Source organism: Schistocerca gregaria, chromosome 2 (assembly GCF_023897955.1).
Source record: "Schistocerca gregaria isolate iqSchGreg1 chromosome 2, iqSchGreg1.2, whole genome shotgun sequence".
Classification (NCBI taxonomy): Eukaryota; Metazoa; Arthropoda; class Insecta; order Orthoptera; family Acrididae; genus Schistocerca; species Schistocerca gregaria.
Window position 1 is genome coordinate 777076490 of NC_064921.1, and position 17826 is coordinate 777094315.

Consider the following 17826-nt stretch of genomic DNA (forward strand, 5'->3'; position numbering starts at 1 on the left):
ATTGAACCACAAACAAAACAGAGACTCATTGATTACTTTATAGGGATAAATGACTGTAGCCACAAAAAATTCTGTCTAAAACATGTTACTTGCAACAATGTCAAAAATGTCATCATGCTTATAAACCAGCATCTACTGAACCCATTGGATTAACAGTCCAAATTGTGAAGCTTATTATTGACCCACTACTATCCACTATAACAGATATCTTCAACCACTCCTTAACCAGAAGTGTTTTCCTTGAGGCCTGGAAACAGGGACTAGTTAAGCTGTTACCCAAAAAGGGAATTACCACAGAACCATAACAAATGACCTGAAGATTGCCATGGATTCACAAGAAGCAATTATTATATGCTTTTTATGTTAGGCGTCAGCAAAGGCTTTGACAACGTTGATTATGACATTTTACTTGCCAAACTTAATAGCCTAAACTCCTTGCTAAGTGCAGTGCAATGATTTTACTCGTATGTGACATCTCACCAGCAGTGCATCATGTCCAGCACCATAAAGTCATAATGGAGGCAGGTAGTATCAGAGGTCCCCCAGGTTTCAGTATTAGGTCCTATATTCTTTTCATTGCATGTTGTATCTAAGTGCAAAATCTATAAACCTAAAGACAGCTATTGAGAATCTCAGTACTGACCTATGTGCACTATCGAAATGGGCACAGGGTATTGGGTTAATGCTCAACCTATCTAAAACCCAAGCAGTACTGGTTGGCCTTTCCAGGGTCGTTAGCCCGAACTTTTGGGAATCCCTACCATCTTTTACCCTCAATGGGATGAATAGCAACATTTTGCTTTCTGCAAAGGGTCTAAGATTAATAATAGATGAAAATCTAAGTTGTACTGAGCATGTAACTGTAATATGAAAGAAGACATCAGCATCTCTCCATACCCTACAAAAATATAAATAGCTCTTCCTTCTTAACTTGAAAAAGAAACTTGGACAAAACCTTATACTTCCAGTTATTGATTACAGAGATGTTATCCTGCAAGGCCTTCCTCAGGAAAGCTCACAGCACGTAGAACTGTTTATGAACACCTGTGTTCATTATATCCGTGATGTTTGACTCTTTTTATTACATTTTACAATCATATGCAGAGCTATTCTGGCTGCGTACAAACAAGTGCCGAGGTTTCCATCTTCTCTACTGGCTTATTAATGAGCTCTTTCCCTCATATTTCTCCTCAATTTTAGCTCTCTTGTGTGAACAACACAGTAGAACCAACCATTCCCATCAGACCAAAATCGTTTCTGTCCCACTCCATCATTCAGCCACCTTCTCAAAGTCCTTGTTGGTAGCAGGAACCTAACTCTGGAATAACCTCCCACAGGGTATTAGAGAACTCAGTTTCAGAAGACAGGTAATGACATATGTACTAATGCAGCAATAAGATTACCATTGTTCCTGTACACACGTGTTGTTACCCTTATACATCCATCTTTCCATCTGATCTCCCTCATTTCCCAGTATCCTTAGCTGGTGTAGTCTTCTTAACTGTATTTTTCCCAGAACTCACTATACCAGAAAACAACTATTTTATAGACCTATAATAATATAATATAACATCTGCCAATATTGTTGTTATTCTTATTATTAATGTCATATTATTATTGTTATTGTCAATATTATAACTACTACTATTATCATTGATATAGGCTGAAGCTGCAGTAGTACTAGTAATGCCAGTATTAACTTTGTTAGTTCATAGTCAAAATAATTTACTCACACTGCCACTTCAGACACTCAAATCAGTTTAATACTAGTTTTCATATTAAAGTTGTTATTCCTTAGATAACTATTATATAATAGTTACTATATTTGTGAGACCCTGGTCCGTTATAAGAGAGGGCATGATGGCCCTTATTAGATCAGGACAGTAAGTAGGAGGTTGTATTTATGTACAGAATTAACCTCTACACTCCTGGAAATTGAAATAAGAACACCGTGAATTCATTGTCCCAGGAAGCGGAAACTTTATTGACACATTCCTGGGGTCAGATACATCACATGATCACACTGACAGAACCACAGGCACATAGGCACAGGCAACAGAACATGCACAATGTCGGCACTAGTACAGTGTATATCCACCTTTCGCAGCAATGCAGGCTCCTATTATCCCATGGAGACGATCGTAGAGATGCTGGATGTAGTCCTGTGGAACGGCTTGCCATGCCATTTCCACCTGGCGCCTCAGTTGGACCAGCGTTCGTGCTGGACGTGCAGACCACGTGAGATGACGCTTCATCCAGTCCCAAACATGCTCAATGGGGGACAGATCCGGAGATCTTGCTGGCCAGGGTAGTTGACTTACACATTCTAGAGCACGTTGGGTGGCACGGGATAGATGCGGGCGTGCATTGTCCTGTTGGAACAGCAAGTTCCCTTGCCGCTCTAGGAATGGTAGAACGATGGGTTCGATGACGGTTTGGATGTACCGTGCACTATTCAGTGTCCCCTCGACGATCACCAGAGGTGTACGGCCAGTGTAGGAGATCGCTCCCCACACCATGATGCCAGGTGTTGGCCCTATGTGCCTCGGTCGTATGCAGTCCTGATTGTGGCGCTCACCTGCACGGCGCCAAACACGCATACGACCATCATTGGCACCAAGGCAGAAGCGACTCTCATCGCTGAAGACGACACGTCTCCATTCGTCCCTCCATTCACGCCTGTCGCGCCACCACTGGAGGCGGGCTGCACGATGTTGGGGCGTGAGCGGAACACGGCCTAACGATGTGCAGGACAGTAGCCCAGCTTCATGGAGACGGTTGCGAATGGTCCTCGCCAATACCCCATGAGCAACAGTGTCCCTAATTTGCTGGGAAGTGGCGGTGCGGTCCCCTACGGCACTGTGTAGGATCCTACGGTCTTGGCGTGCATCCGTGCGTCGCTGTGGTCTGGTCCCAGGTCGACAGGCACGTGCACCTTCCGCCGACCACTGGCGACAACATCGATGTTCTGTGGAGACCTCACGCCCCACGTGTTGAGAAATTCGGCGGACCTCACGCCCCACGTGTTGAGAAATTCGGCGGTACGTCCACCCGGCCTCCCGCATGCCCACTATACGCCCTCGCTCAAAGTCCGTCAACTGCACATACGGTTCACGTCCACGCTGTCGCGGCATGCTACCAGTGTTAAAGACTGCGATGGAGCTCCGTATGCCACGGCAAACTGGCTGACACTGATGGCAGCGGTGCACAAATGCTGCGCAGCTAGTGCCATTCGACGGCCAACACCGTGGTTCCTGGTGTGGTTCCGCCGTGCGTGTGATCATTGCTTGTACAGCCCTCTTGCAGTGTCCGGAGCAAGTATGGTGGGTCTGACACACCGGTGTCAGTGTGTTCTTTTTTCCATTTCCAGGAGTATATATATATATATATATATATATATATATATATAAGGTTGTGGAGGGTGAGTGAGTTGCCTTTCTGGAGGTGGGAAACCTTATACCAGTTCCAAACTGCTCAATCCATAGTCCTCACCCGTCTAATCCTTCAACTATACATCGACTCGGCCAATGAACACACCCAGCAACTCCTATCCCAAATCAATGTCCTCAATCTTTCCTCTCCCACATCCACACTGGCTGTTCATAGCATCCTCCTACAGGCCAACCGCAAATTAGCACAGCATGCCACCATCCACCTCAAAAAATTATCCAATCTCCTGGTTTCCCACCTCCGGAAAGGCAACTCACTCACCCTCCATAACCTTTCCAACAAACCACAACCTCCGCTCATTGCACACAGACCCAGTCTCTCCCAGCTACTCAATCTCCCACTTCCAGCTCCACTCCCCCCAACACCTCAAAATTCTAGTCAACACAATCTGGAACCACAACACCCCAATTCAGTAGTTAACCTTTCCTCCAAACCTCTCTCCCAATCCGAAACCTCTGTCCTATCCAAAGGCCTCACCTTCAGCCCCACTCCCAGGTTCAACCAAACAGCCCTTGTCAAAGATTTATTGTCCTACACTCGTAGTCTCTACTGGAAATATCACTTTGCCACGAAGAAAAATAATCCTGATCCCACTCCTAATGATCCAACTCCCCAAGACACTATCCAAATTGAACCCTGCCTGGAACAGTTCCGTCCTCCATCACAGCGGGACTCACCTCCTCTTCCTCAAAATCACCCTCTCCAAACCTTCCAGGAATTTCTCACTTCCAGCCTGCCTCTCAATCTTTCTTGAAAAACCTTAATCCTACTCCCAACATCACCACAGCCGCAGTCCAGGCTATCCGTGATCTGAAAGCTGACCGATCCATCATCATTCTTCCAGCTGACAAGGGTTCCATGACCGTGGTACTTGATCGTCGGGAGTATGTGGCTGAAGGATTGCGTCAGCTTTCAGACAACTCTACATACAAAGTTTGCCAAGGTAATCCCGTTCGTGATGTCCAGGCGGAGCTTCAAGGAATCCTCAGAACCTTAGGCTCCCTACAAAACCTTTCACCTGACTCCATCAAACTCCTGACCCCACCGACACCTCGCACTCCTACCTTCTACCTACTTCCTAAAATTCACAAACCCAAACATCCCGGCCATCCCATTGTAGCTGGTTACCAAGCCTCCACAGAACGTATCTCTGCCTACATAGATCAACACCTTCAACCCATTACATGCAGTCTCCCATCCTTCATCAAAGACACCAACCACTTTCTCGCACGCCTGGAATCCTTATCCAGTCTGTTACCCCCCGGAAACCATCCTTGTAACCATTGATGCCACTTCCCTATACACAAATATCCCGCACGTCCAGGGCCTCACTGCAATGGAGCACTTCCTTTCATGCCGATCACCTGCCACCCTACCTAAAACCTCTTTCCTCATCATCTTAGCCAGCTTCATCCTGACCCACAACTTCTTCACTTTTGAAGGCCAGATATACCAACAATTAAAGGAAACAGCCATGGGTACCAGGATGGCCTCCTCGCATGCCAACCTATTCATGGGTCACTTAGTGGAAGCCTTCTTGGTTACTGAGGCCTGCCAACCTAAAGTTTGGTACAGATTTATTGATGACATCTTCATGATCTGGACTCACTGTGAAGAACAACTCCAGAATTTCCTCTCCAAACTCAACTCATTTGGTTCCATCAGATTCATCTGGTCCTACTCCAAATACCATGCCACTTTCCTCGACATTGACCTCCATCTGTCCAATGGCCAGCTTCACACATCCGTCCACATCAAACCCACCAACAAGCAACAGTACCTCCATTATGACAGCTGCCACCCATTCCATATCAAACGGTTCCTTCCCTACAGCCTAGGCCTTCGTGGCAAACGAATCTGCTCCAGTAGTGAATCCCTGAACCATTACACCAACAACCTGAAAACAGCTTTCGCATCCCGCAACTACCCTCCCGACCTGGTACAGAAGCAAATAACCAGAGCCACTTCTTCATCCCCTCAAACCCAGAACCTCTCACAGAAGAACCCCAAAAGTACCCCACTTGTGACAGAATACTTCCCGGGACTGGATCAGACTCTTAATGTGGCTCTCCAGCAGGGATATGACTTCCTAAAATTCTGCCCCGAAATGAGATCCATCCTTCATGAAATCCTCTCCACTCCACCAAGAGTGTGTTTCCGCCGTCCACCTAACCTTCATAACCTCTTGGTTCATCCCTATGAAATCCCCAAACCACCTTCCTTACCCTCTGGCTCCTACCCTTGTAACCGCACCCGGTGTAAAACCTGACCTATGCACCCTCCCACCACCACCTACTCCAATCCTGTAACCCGGAAGGTGTACACAATCAAAGGCAGGGCCACGTGTGAAAGCACCCACGTCATTTACCAACTGACCTGCCTTCACTGTGACGCTTTCTATGTGGGAATGACCAGCAACAAACTGTCCATTCGCAGGAATGGACACAGGCAGACAGTGTTTGTTGGTAATGAGGATCACCCTGTGGCTAAACATGCCTTGGTGCACGGCCAGCACATCTTGGCACAGTGTTACACCGTCCGGGCTATCTAGATATTTCCCACCAACACCAACCTATCCGAACTCCGGAGATGGGAACTTGCCCTTCAGTAGATCCTCTCTTCTTGATATCCGCCAGGCCTCAACTTCCGCTAATTTCAAGTTGCCGCCACTCATACCTCACCTGTCTTTCAACAACTTCTTTGCCTCTGTACTTCCGCCTTGACTGACATCTCTGCCCGAACTCTTTGCCTTTACAAATGTCTGCTTGCGTCTGTGTATGTGTGGATGGATGTGTGTGTGTGTGTGTGTATGAGTGTACACCTGTCCTTTTTTCCCCCTAACGGATGTCTTTCCTCTCCCGGGATTGGAATGACTCCTTACCCTCTCCCTTAAAACCCACATCCTTTTGTCTTTCTCTCTCCTTCCCTCTTTCCTGTAGAAGCAACCATCGGTTGCGAAAGCTAGTAATTCTGTGTGTGTGTTTGTGTGTTTTGTTCATTGTGCCTGTCTGCCGGCGCTTTCCCGCTTGGTAAGTCTTGGAATCTTTGTTTTTAATACAGTACAATTGTACAGTGGCATCAATGAAGTGTTCAGATAAGCAGAAGCAGTATGTTGCTGTTTTCTTATGGGGTTATTGCAGAGGTTGTAATGAATTTGAAACAGACTCTTTAAGGAGAATAATAATTGTTTCCTTACCACAATTCTGTAATGAAATAGACATTTTTGTATCTCTCATACCTACAAATCAGAGCCACTTCTGTTTATTGCACTGAACACAGTAGATTTCTTTCTTTGTTCTGAACTATTTCGTCATTTCTGCATTTTTTGCTTTCTTTATTACTATAAATGTTATTTAAATATTATGCACAGAAGACATATCTAGATAACTTCCTAAACATTATTCTACAAGGCTGCAGCAACATAATCCATGCAATACAGTTTTTAAATATGCAGTCAGCAATAAAATATACAGATTTCCTTCTTCAATAAGTAAAATATTTTTTGACAAATTCTGCAGCAGAATAATAGGTTGTAAAGCAATCTCTTCAGTGAATCAAGCTACATATTCAGAATATAACTACAATTTAAAATACTAATTTGTATTTACATGTGAAAAATTAGTAAATTAAAATGTATTTATATTCTGAATATGTAGTTTGATTCACATGTGGTTGTATACATGGAAGAACCCTGGAGATACTAAAAGGTATCGTATAGATTATATAATGGTAAGACAGAGATTTAGGAACCAGGTTTTAAATTGTAAGGCATTTCCAGGGGCAGATGTCGACTCTGACCACAATCTATTGGTTATGAACTGTAGATTAAAACTGAAGAAACTGCAAAAAGGTGGGAACTTAAGGATATGGAACCTGGATAAACTGAAAGAACCAGAGTTTGTACAGAGTTTCAGAGAGAGCATTAGGGAACAATTGACAGGAATAGGGGAAAGAAATACAGTAGAAGAAGAATGGGTAGCTTTAAGGGATGAAGTAGTGAAGGCAGCAGAGGATCAAGTAGGTAAAAGGACGAGGTCTAGTAGAAATCCTTGGGTAACAGAAGAAATATTGAATTTAATTGATGAAAGGAGAAAATATAAAAATGCAGTAAATGAAGCAGGCAAAAATGATACAATTGTCTCAAAAATGAGATCGACAGGAAGTGCAAAATGGCTAAACAGGGATGGCTAGAGGACAAATGTTAGGATGTAGAAGCTTATCTCACTAGGGGTAAGATAGATACTGCCTACAGAAAAATTAAAGGGGCCTTTGGAGGTAAGAGAACCACTTGTATGAACATCAAGAGCTCAGATGGAAACCCAGTTCTAAGCAAAGAAGGGAAAGCAGAAAGGTGGATTGAGTATATAGAGGGTCTATACAAGAGTGATGTACTTGAGGACAATATTATGGAAATGGAAGAGGATGTAGATGACGATGAAATGGGAGATACTATACTGCGTGAAGAGTTTGACAGAGCTCTGAAAGACCTAAGTTGAAACAAAGCCCCCGGAGTAAACAACATTCCATTGGAACTACTGACGGCCTTGGGAGAGCCAGTCCTGACAAAACTCTACCATCTGGTGGGCAAGATGTATGAAACAGGCGAAATACCCTCAGACTTCAAGAGGAATATAATAATTCCAATCCCAAAGAAAGCAGGTGGTGACAGATGTGAAAATTACCGAACTATCAGTTTTATAAGCCACAGTTGCAAAATACTAACACGAATTCTTTACAGACAAATGGAAAAACTAGTAGAAGCCGACCTCGGGGAAGATCAGTTTGGATTCCGTAGAAACACTGGAACACGTGAGGCAATACTGACCTTACGACTTATATTAGAAGAAAGATTAAGGAATGGCAAACCGACATTTCTAGCATTTGTAGACTTAGAGAAAGCTTTTGACAACGTTGACTGGAATACTCTCTTTCAAATTCTAAAGGTGGCAGGGGTAAAATACAGGGAGCGAAAGGCTATTTGCAATTTGTACAGAAACCGGATGGCAGTTGTAAGAGTCGAGGGACATGAAAGGGAAGCAGTGGTTGGGAAGTGAGTAAGACAGGGTTGTAGCCTCTCCCCGGTGTTATTCAATCTGTATATTGAGCAAGCAGTAAAGGAAACAAAAGAAAAATTCGGAGTAGGTATTAAAATCCATGGTGAAGAAATAAAAACGTTGAGGTTGGCCGATGACATTGTAATTCTGTCAGAGACAGCAAAGGACTTGGAAGAGCAGTTAAATGGAATGGACAGTGTCTTGAAAGTAGGATATAAGATGAACATCACCAAACGCAAAACGAGTATAATGGAATGTAGTCGATTTAAGTTGGGTGATGCTGAGGGAATTAGATTAGGAAATGAGACACTTAAAGTAGTAAAGGAGTTTTGCTATTTGGGGAGCAAAATAACTGATGATGGTCGAAGTAGAGAGGATATAAAATTTAGACTGGCAATGGCAAGGAAAGCGTTTCTGAAGTAGAGAAATTTGTTAACATGGAGTATAGATTTAAGAGTCAGGAAGTCATTTCTGGAAGTATTTGTATGGAGTGTAGCCATGTACGGAAGTGAAACATTTATGATAAATAGTTTGGACAGGAAGAGAATAGAGGCTTTCGAAATGTGATGCTACAGAAGAATGCTGAAGATTAGATGGGTAGATCACATAACTAATGAGGAAGTATTGAATAGGATTGGGGAGAAGAGAAGTTTGTGGCACATCTTGACTAGAAGAAGGGATCGGTTGGTAGGACATGTTCTGAGGCATCAAGGGATCACCAATTTAGTATTGGAGGGCAGCGCGGAGGGTAAAAATCGTAGAGGGAGACCAAGAGATGAATACACTAAGCAGATTCAGAAGGATGTAGGTGGCAGTAGGTACTGGGAGATGAAGAAGCTTGCACAGGATAGAGTAGCATGGAGAGCTGCATCAAACCAGTACCAGGACTGAAGACCACAACAACAACATCATTTACATGTGATGTGGTGTCAGAGGACTAATTTTGAAACTCTATGCATTGCAACTAAAAGTTTTCTCTTTGTCTTATACTGTAAATGGAAATTTTCATATAGGTAATGTACCATATTTACCCAGTTATGAGATGATTTTTTTCCCAAATTAATCATTCAAAAATGAAGGGTTGTCTTAACATTCACAGATTAAACTATTATTGCTGATGTTAATGTTTTATTTTTTGTTATAGATTAATATAGGGGTCTTGGTATGTTTACAAATGAAATTTGGCAATTGAAGCCATGTGCTGATTTAATTATAAGACTTCAGAAGAGTGGGAGGGAGAACAGTGGCATCAACTTTGTTGAGCTGTAGGATGAAAGTAGGGAAGGGAGCAGGGAGTGGGCAGTGTGTTTTGTTGTGCAGTCAACTATGGAAATGTACTCCACTTAGCTTGGCGTTTTGTGAACATTTACCATGTCCAAACTGCAGTTAGGTGCCAGTAGTTTACTTGTGTGTTCCATACAGCAATGTTACCAATGCTTGCCTTGAGCTGTGATGGGAATGAAATGGGATATCTCAAGTGCAGTCATGAGAGAGCAGTGGGCAGATGACATGCTGTATGCTAGAGACAAAGAAATATTTCCACATTTTCATGTCAATGTTGTTGTTGTTGTTGTTGTTGTTGTCTTCAGTCCTGAGACTGGTTTGATGCAGCTCTCCATGCTACTCTATCCTGTGCAATCTGCTTCATCTCCCAGTACCTACTGCAACCTACATCCTTCTGAATCTGCTTAGTGTACTCATCTCTCGGTCTCCCTCTACGATTTTTACCCTCCACGCTGCCCTCCAATGCTAAATTTGTGATCCCTTGATGCCTCAAAACATGTCCTACCAACCGATCCCTTCTTCTAGTCAAGTTGTGCCACAAACTTCTCTTCTCCCCAATCCTATTCAATACCTCCTCATTAGTTATGTGATCTATCCACCTTATCTTCAGTATTCTTCTGTAGCACCACATTTCGAAAGCTTCTATTCTCTTCTTGTCCAAACTAGTTATCGTCCATGTTTCACTTCCATACACGGCTACACTCCAAACAAATACTTTCAGAAACGACTTCCTGATACATAAATCTATATTCGATGTTAACAAATTTCTCTTCTTCAGAAACGCTTTCCTTGCCATTGCCAGTCTACATTTTATATCCTCTCTACTTCGACCATCATCAGTTATTTTACTTCCTAAATAGCAAAACTCCTTTACTACTTTAAGTGTCTCATTTCCTAATCTAATTCCCTCAGCATCACCCGATTTAATTTGACTACATTCCATTATCCTCGTTTTGCTTTTGTTAATGTTCATCTTATATCCTCCTTTCAAGACACTGTCCATTCCGTTCAACTGCTCTTCCAAGTTTCATGTCAATATAAATTCAAAATCCACCTTGAGTAAAAAAGTTGTGTTTTCGAGTCCCACCATAACGACAACATTGGAGTCAAAACTTATTTGGATGAGACAGCCAAATATTTGTGCCAACCAAGATTATAAATTTCACTGCTGCTAATGTATAGAAACACTCTGCCTCTTTTGTCATTTATTGGGTGAAACTGTTATCCCACTGACTATGCACAATGTGATATCAGTGATGGTGGTGATGATTAAAAGTAGTGATATGACTGTTGTTATCTTCGTTTTGATTGAATTTGATTTGAACCAGGAGATAAAAACAACAGCGGTCTTAGCCTCTATTGCTCACGCCAAAACAGGGTTTATTGTGCGATTTCATTCCCTTGGGTTTTAGTAAAGCCAACCAGTACCATTAAATAGCATTAGGTGGGCCTTTATTACTTCTCTATCAGACACAATTTCTTTAGAACTTGATGAGCCGAATATTCAATGTCTTATGATTTCCAACACTTCACACAGGAAGATTAGGTGTGGTGTAGTTTCATTACCCTCAACACACAGCCTAGACATAGAGACTTCTTTCTGTACACCCAACATGTGCAGGCATTTCTGAAAGTTCCCATTTCCTGTCATTAGTACTACCATGAGTTTAGTCTGTCTCCTATTCAAGCCCAGGATCACAGAACTTTTCTTGAAACATGGCTTTGGCATTATTAGCTTGCCATACTTTTGTTTTTAGATCACAGTCCAGCATTATACATGTTGCCCTCTGATCCAGTTTCATGGTTTTGATTTAACCATCACCAACCGGTTTACTCTGTTGCTTTGTGGCATTCTGCACCACTCTGCAATGATCTTTGATCTCATTGCAGGGCTGATACATGTTTCAGAGCTGCTTGGCTGTCTGAATAACTGTAGACACTATTGTATAGTCAGCTGGCATTTTCCTGACGATTCTTATATTTACCACATTCCCTATGTTGGTGTGGGAGTCATAATATCCATATTATGAACAGGAAAGTTGCCACTCACTATATAGGCTGAGTCGCAGATAGGCACAACAAAAATACTGTCACAAATAAAGCTTTTGGCCATTAAGGCCTTTGTCAACAACAGATGACAGATAGACAGACAGACAGACAGACAGGCGCACACACACACACACACACACACACACACACACACACACACACACACACAAATGCAACTCACATACATGACTGCAATCTCAGGCAACTGAAACTACACTGCGAGCAGCAGCACTAGCTAAAGGTATCCAGTTATTTCTAGTTTTTATTCTGTATGCCCCTGCCACTGCCTCCATTTTAACTCACAGAAGTAATTGGAGCCTGTCCAGCATGGTCTCTGTCATAACAGCAGGCATCCTGCTAATTCTGGCTCTTGAGGCAAGGCAGTCCAGTCTCTGCACCTTGCCAAGCTCATTATCAGTCACCTTCTGTTCTGCTTTGTTCCATCATACTGTAGTCCCATAACTCATCATATGTCTTATTCCAGTGGTCAATATCCATATCAATTTTGCGCAATATTCAATGCACACTGTGTCACACTTCTAACTCTACTAGTAAATTTGACGAATGTTAAGTCTTCGGCATATCCTTGGAAAAAGTAGCCTCTAGTATTTAGCTCTCCAATGAGTTCACTCACCACTAGGTTCAACAGTAGTGAGGACAGAACCCCTCCTTGCAAACCCACTGTGGTGGTGTTGACCACCATTTCATCTTTCACAGTTGGTTCTACTTTCCTTCTGCTCAGTGTAGTCTTAATCTGTGTACATACAGTGGTCACAGTACCACATTCTTCTGCATCTCTAACCATGAATTCTTAATGATGAAAGCCACCTCATATATCCAGGAAGATGCACAGAGCAGTTTCCTGAAAGTTTAGTGCGTTTTCCACTTTACCGATAAATTGGAGGAGTTCTCTTTCCATGACCTGCCTAGCTGATATGCTTGTCAGTTTACATGTAAAGGAACTTTAGTTAGCCTCTTTTCTCTAATGTGTACATTAACCAGATTTTCTAATGTCTTTGAAAGAGAGGAGGGCAGACTGATCGGTCTCATATCCTTGGTCTTGGTATGATCAATTCTTCCTGGCTTCGAAATGAAAGCAAGTAGTCTTCGAAGTATTAGGAATGATTTCTGATTCTAGTCTAAACCTAAATAGCGTACAGGGAAGTCTATTGAAGTCTCTCACGCTTGTTACAGAAGAGCTGGAAAGATTCCATTTGGCCAGGTGACTTGAATGGTTGAAACATTCCCACTATCCACTGGATATTTTTTTTTTAATCACTACATTCCCTGGCTTATTCTCAGTTCTCCCTTTGGTTACCTGTAAACCAGTGTCTCTCAGGGACTGAATCTTGATCCATGTTGTCTGCCAAAGTGCATTGAGGGAAGTGAGTCTTGAGGAGCACATCCAGCCTCTCTTTCATTGTCCTTGTATACTCAGCATCTTCCTTGCTTATAATACCTCCTGGATTAGTTGATATTCTGGTGAGAATTTGAAAAGTCTAGCACAATTAGCTGTACCTCCCACTTCCTCACATAATACCTTCCAGGATGACAGTTTCACTTGATTAATTGGAAGATTGTATTTGACAAGGGCCTCCAAATACTTTGCACATTGACTTTTCCTTCTTGAAAGGTTTAACAATTTTCTTACCTTCCTCCTTTGCAATTCCAGGCTACTGTTCTACCAAGATACATTCCTGGGTGTAGTTCTTGGTGATTTGGGAGTTTCCCAAGGACACAGTTTCCCAAGCAGACAGCACTGTGTCCTTATCTTGTGATTCCTTATCAAAGTTCTGACTTCAGATAAGTGTGAGTTGAGGTCTTTCCTATATGAGTCCCAGTCTGTTTTTCTAGGATTCCTGTAGGCCATAGTCTGTTTAACACACATTTCAACCTCAAACGTAATATACATGTGGTCGAATAAGGATGGCTCCAACACCATATCTCATTTTTTGATAAAGCTGCCCATTAGAATGAACTTGAATGTTAAATCAATTACTTCTCTCTCTCCTTTTGTTCCTGAATGTATGTTCCCTCCTCCTATTCAGGACATCCAGATTGCTTTTGAGTAAAAATTCAAGAAGGTACTCACCTCTGCTGTTGGTGTCTCTGCTTCACTATGCTAAGTTGTGGGCATTGGCATCACACCCAACCAGCAGTTGTTCATTCTCTGTGAGCACCTGCTGACCAGTCTCCTCACTTCCTGGAAAGGAGTACAGCTCTTGTTGGGCAGGGAAGCTAAGGCCAATGCAATTTCCCTCTTGCTCCTGTTTCATCCTAATGGTCACTAAATTCCTGGAATAAAAGTCTGCCATTGGCATGAATGAAATTCCACCTTTGACTTAAATGCTTATTCTGGAGTTCCTTAGATTTCTAGCATAAAGCAACTTACTTTCAGTTCCTCCAAGGCCATAAATCCCCCCTTATATAGATGGGGTTCCTGGATCAGGTCCACATTCATCTCCTGTCTTCTCATAAGATGACCCAGGGTGCCAGTTTCTCCTTTACTGTGATGCAAGTTTATCTGCAACATTTCCAGTCTCCATCTTGCCACCATGGATGCTTCCGATGTCTTTGATAACCTTGACGGTAGCCTGTGAGAAACCCAAGTACAATCTCAGACCCTGTTCCCACAGTACCATGGATTTTTCACTGGCTTCCTCTCACCCTCTACACACACACACACACACACACACACACACACACACACACACACACACACAAACACAAGGGTTTAGCTGTCTGGTACAACTGGTGCAACCTTTCAAATGATTACCCTCCAAGCTTTGGAACCTAAATTGATATCTTTGTGGTCTTGAAGAGCTTAGCCACTGTCTTGACCAGCAGCTTCGCCTCCTCCCATAGAGATAACTTGGGCACAATCTTCTTGAGCCAATCCACTGTTTTCATCCCTACAAAGACAAAAATAAGAACACTGTTGTCCAGATAGTCTCTCCTGAATTTGTATCCTGGACTTGTGTCTCCCCCAGTCTTCCTGAAGAAAGCCATTTTATAAGCTCTATCTGCTGTGAGGTGATGTTGTCTGTTGGATATCCCGTTTTTTTCCTCCATTTTTGTTTAGGAAGCAATTCTTTACCTTCCTTTTGTTTCTGATCTTATATAATTTTTCTCCTCTGAGGCCACACAAGGATTTAATCTTGACCAGGTGCAACTTCTCTATATCAATTTCTACATCTTGGACTAGTCTATCAACCGATGCTGTTGCAGAAACAGCTTCCTTTGGTTCTAATTCCAATGTTTGGATGTCTGAGGTCTCATCATATCCCTCAGTTTTTATTTTTTCTTGTTCTGTGCTTTCCATTTTAGTCCCACTAGAATGGTGATATATTCAGTCCTCATGGTGAAAGGCTAAGTACTCAGGGAGGTTGCCTGGTATCCCTGAGATTCCATTAAAGACACATATTCCCATGTACCATACAACCATCAGCATGGATCTCACCATACTTTGGGTTGGGTATCTGGGGACATAGGGTAGGACTAGGGGATTGGGTATGGGAGAGATGGGGTGTTGTGGAACACTCTTTGTCTGGCCCATCCACTGAGGCCTGCCTGGCATGAGAGACCCTGCTGGTAGCTGTGGTACTGGAAATATATTTCTCAGCTTCTTGCAAACACACAGGTGTCTCCACTTGCCTGGACAGTGCTTCCACAAGGTGGTATCTCCTAGAGAGGGGCTTAGATAGTATGCGAAAAAGGAAGTGAAGATAAAAATTAGTATAAACCACTTTATTACTCCTTATGTTATCGAAATATGTAAGTTTAGAATTAGTATAATGTTAAATTTTTAGACCAATACTTCATATCCATAAGATAGTTTGTAATTTTGGTTAATCAGAATATGTTAAAAATAAAATTTTCTCAAGGAGCCTCTTTAAAAAATGGTGTGGGTCATCTTATATTCAGAGTGGCCTTGTACTCTGGTAAATACTGTATTTTGAAATAAAAAAGTAATGTGATGGAACAGTTAGTATTTTTAGGTTTTGATACAGTGTATGTTATGCCACTTTTACTGGAAAACACAGGTTCCTAATAATTTTTCATGGTATGTTACTTGAGTTCCTTCAGAAAACAATATAATTTTAGTAGCTGTATATAAAATATCAGTGATAGTTTTCTTCATTGCTGGCATGTAAGTAGAGTGAAATAATATGTTCCCTGCAATACCTATGTTACTAATAACATAATTTATTCCAATTTAAATTTCCTTTCTTATTTACAACTAAGCAATTTACATGATTAGCCTCAATTATTTGCTGATTGTTTAGAGTTATTCTATTTACACTTCAAAATTGATCAATTCATGGCAATCAGTGGTGATTTAGTGCAAAGTGGTGTCATTTGGGTCTCTGATATGTCCTGATTTAATGCAATCAGTCAGAACCAGGACTCAAACATTTTAAACTTTTTCACAATATTGTCTGATTTTTTTGTGGAGCAATATTTTCTATTAAAATATGGCATCACCAGCAAATAATATTATGTCATCTTCCAAGTTCACTGCACTTCTATAATTTGGATGTTTCAGCACATATACAGTCATGGCATAACCATGGAGCATTAGCAGTTATGAATTCAGAGTCCTTTTTATGCACATTTCACAAAAACAGCAATAAATTGTATTTATTTTTATTTTATTTATTTATTGATTTATTTAGCACACATTTTAACACATTCATGATATTGGACTTGTCAAAGTACAAAAAGTATAAAATTTTTGATCTTTACATTCCTGTATAAATACAAAATAAAGACACAGATAACTAGTAATATTTCATCTAGGCTAGATGCTTTCTTATCAACACAACTTCATGACTGTAGTAACAAAAACAGTTTTCTACTTAATTAGGCACAAGAAAATAAACTTTTATACATACATACAATATATAGAAAATAGACATATTGCTGAAAAGTTACTGCAACATCTTGGCTGATTTCACTAAAGTATAAATAGGAATAATAACGTATCATATATATGTCACGAAAGATAGGTGCATAAATAGACAAATGAGACATTAGTGGAAGGAGCTTCGGTTTTATCTAGGAATACTTTGATCATTACGAATTTTTGTGTGGAGAGATTATGAGGCAGAACCTACAGATTAGAGCAACTTAACACACAGAAGAATGGAAGAACCGGTACAAGCTGACCAGGGGGAAGACCAGTTTGGATTCCAGAGAAATGTAGCAACATGCAAGGCAGTACTGATCCTATGACTTCTCACAGAAATAAGTTAAGGAAAGGCAAACCTACTTTTATAGCATTTGTTGATATAGAGAAAGCTTTTGATAGTGTTGACTGAAATACTCTCTTTCAAATACTAAAGATGGCAGGGATAAAATACAGGGAGTGAAAGGCTATTTACAATTTGCACAGAAACGAGATGTCAGTTATAAGAGTCAAGGGTACAAAAGGGAAGCAGTAGCAGGGATAAAATACAGGGAGTGAAAGGCTATTTACAATTTGCACAGAAACGAGGTATCAGTTGTAAGAGTCAAGGGTACAAATGGGAAGCAGTAGTTGAGATGGGATTGAGATGGGGTGTAGCCTCTCTCTGCCATTATTCAATCTATGTATTGAGCAAGCAGTAAAGGAGACAAAATAAAAATTCGGAGTAGGAATTAAAATCCATGGAGATGAAATTAAAACTTTGAGGTTCGCCGATGATATTGTGATTCTGTCAGAGACAGCAAAGGACCTGGAAGAGTAGCTGAATGGAATGGACAGTATCTTGATAGGAAGATATATCAACAAAAGCAAAACAAGGATAGTGTAATGTAGACAAATTAAATCAGGTGATGTTGAGGGAATTAGATTAGGAAATGAGGCACTTAAAGCAGTAAACTGGTTTTGCTATTTGGGAAGCAAAATAACTGATGATGGTTGAAGTAGGGAGGTTATAAAATGTAGACTGGCAATGGAAAAAAAGCATTTCTGAAGAAGAGAAATTTGTTAACACTGAATATAGAT

The 17826-nt window shown here is 41.5% G+C and overlaps 1 protein-coding gene across 9 annotated transcripts in view; it reads left to right on the plus strand.

The window, feature by feature from the left end:
• Positions 1-17826, plus strand: part of LOC126335019 (ryanodine receptor) — a 691249-nt gene that overhangs the window by 617885 nt on the left and 55538 nt on the right. The window lies entirely within an intron of this gene.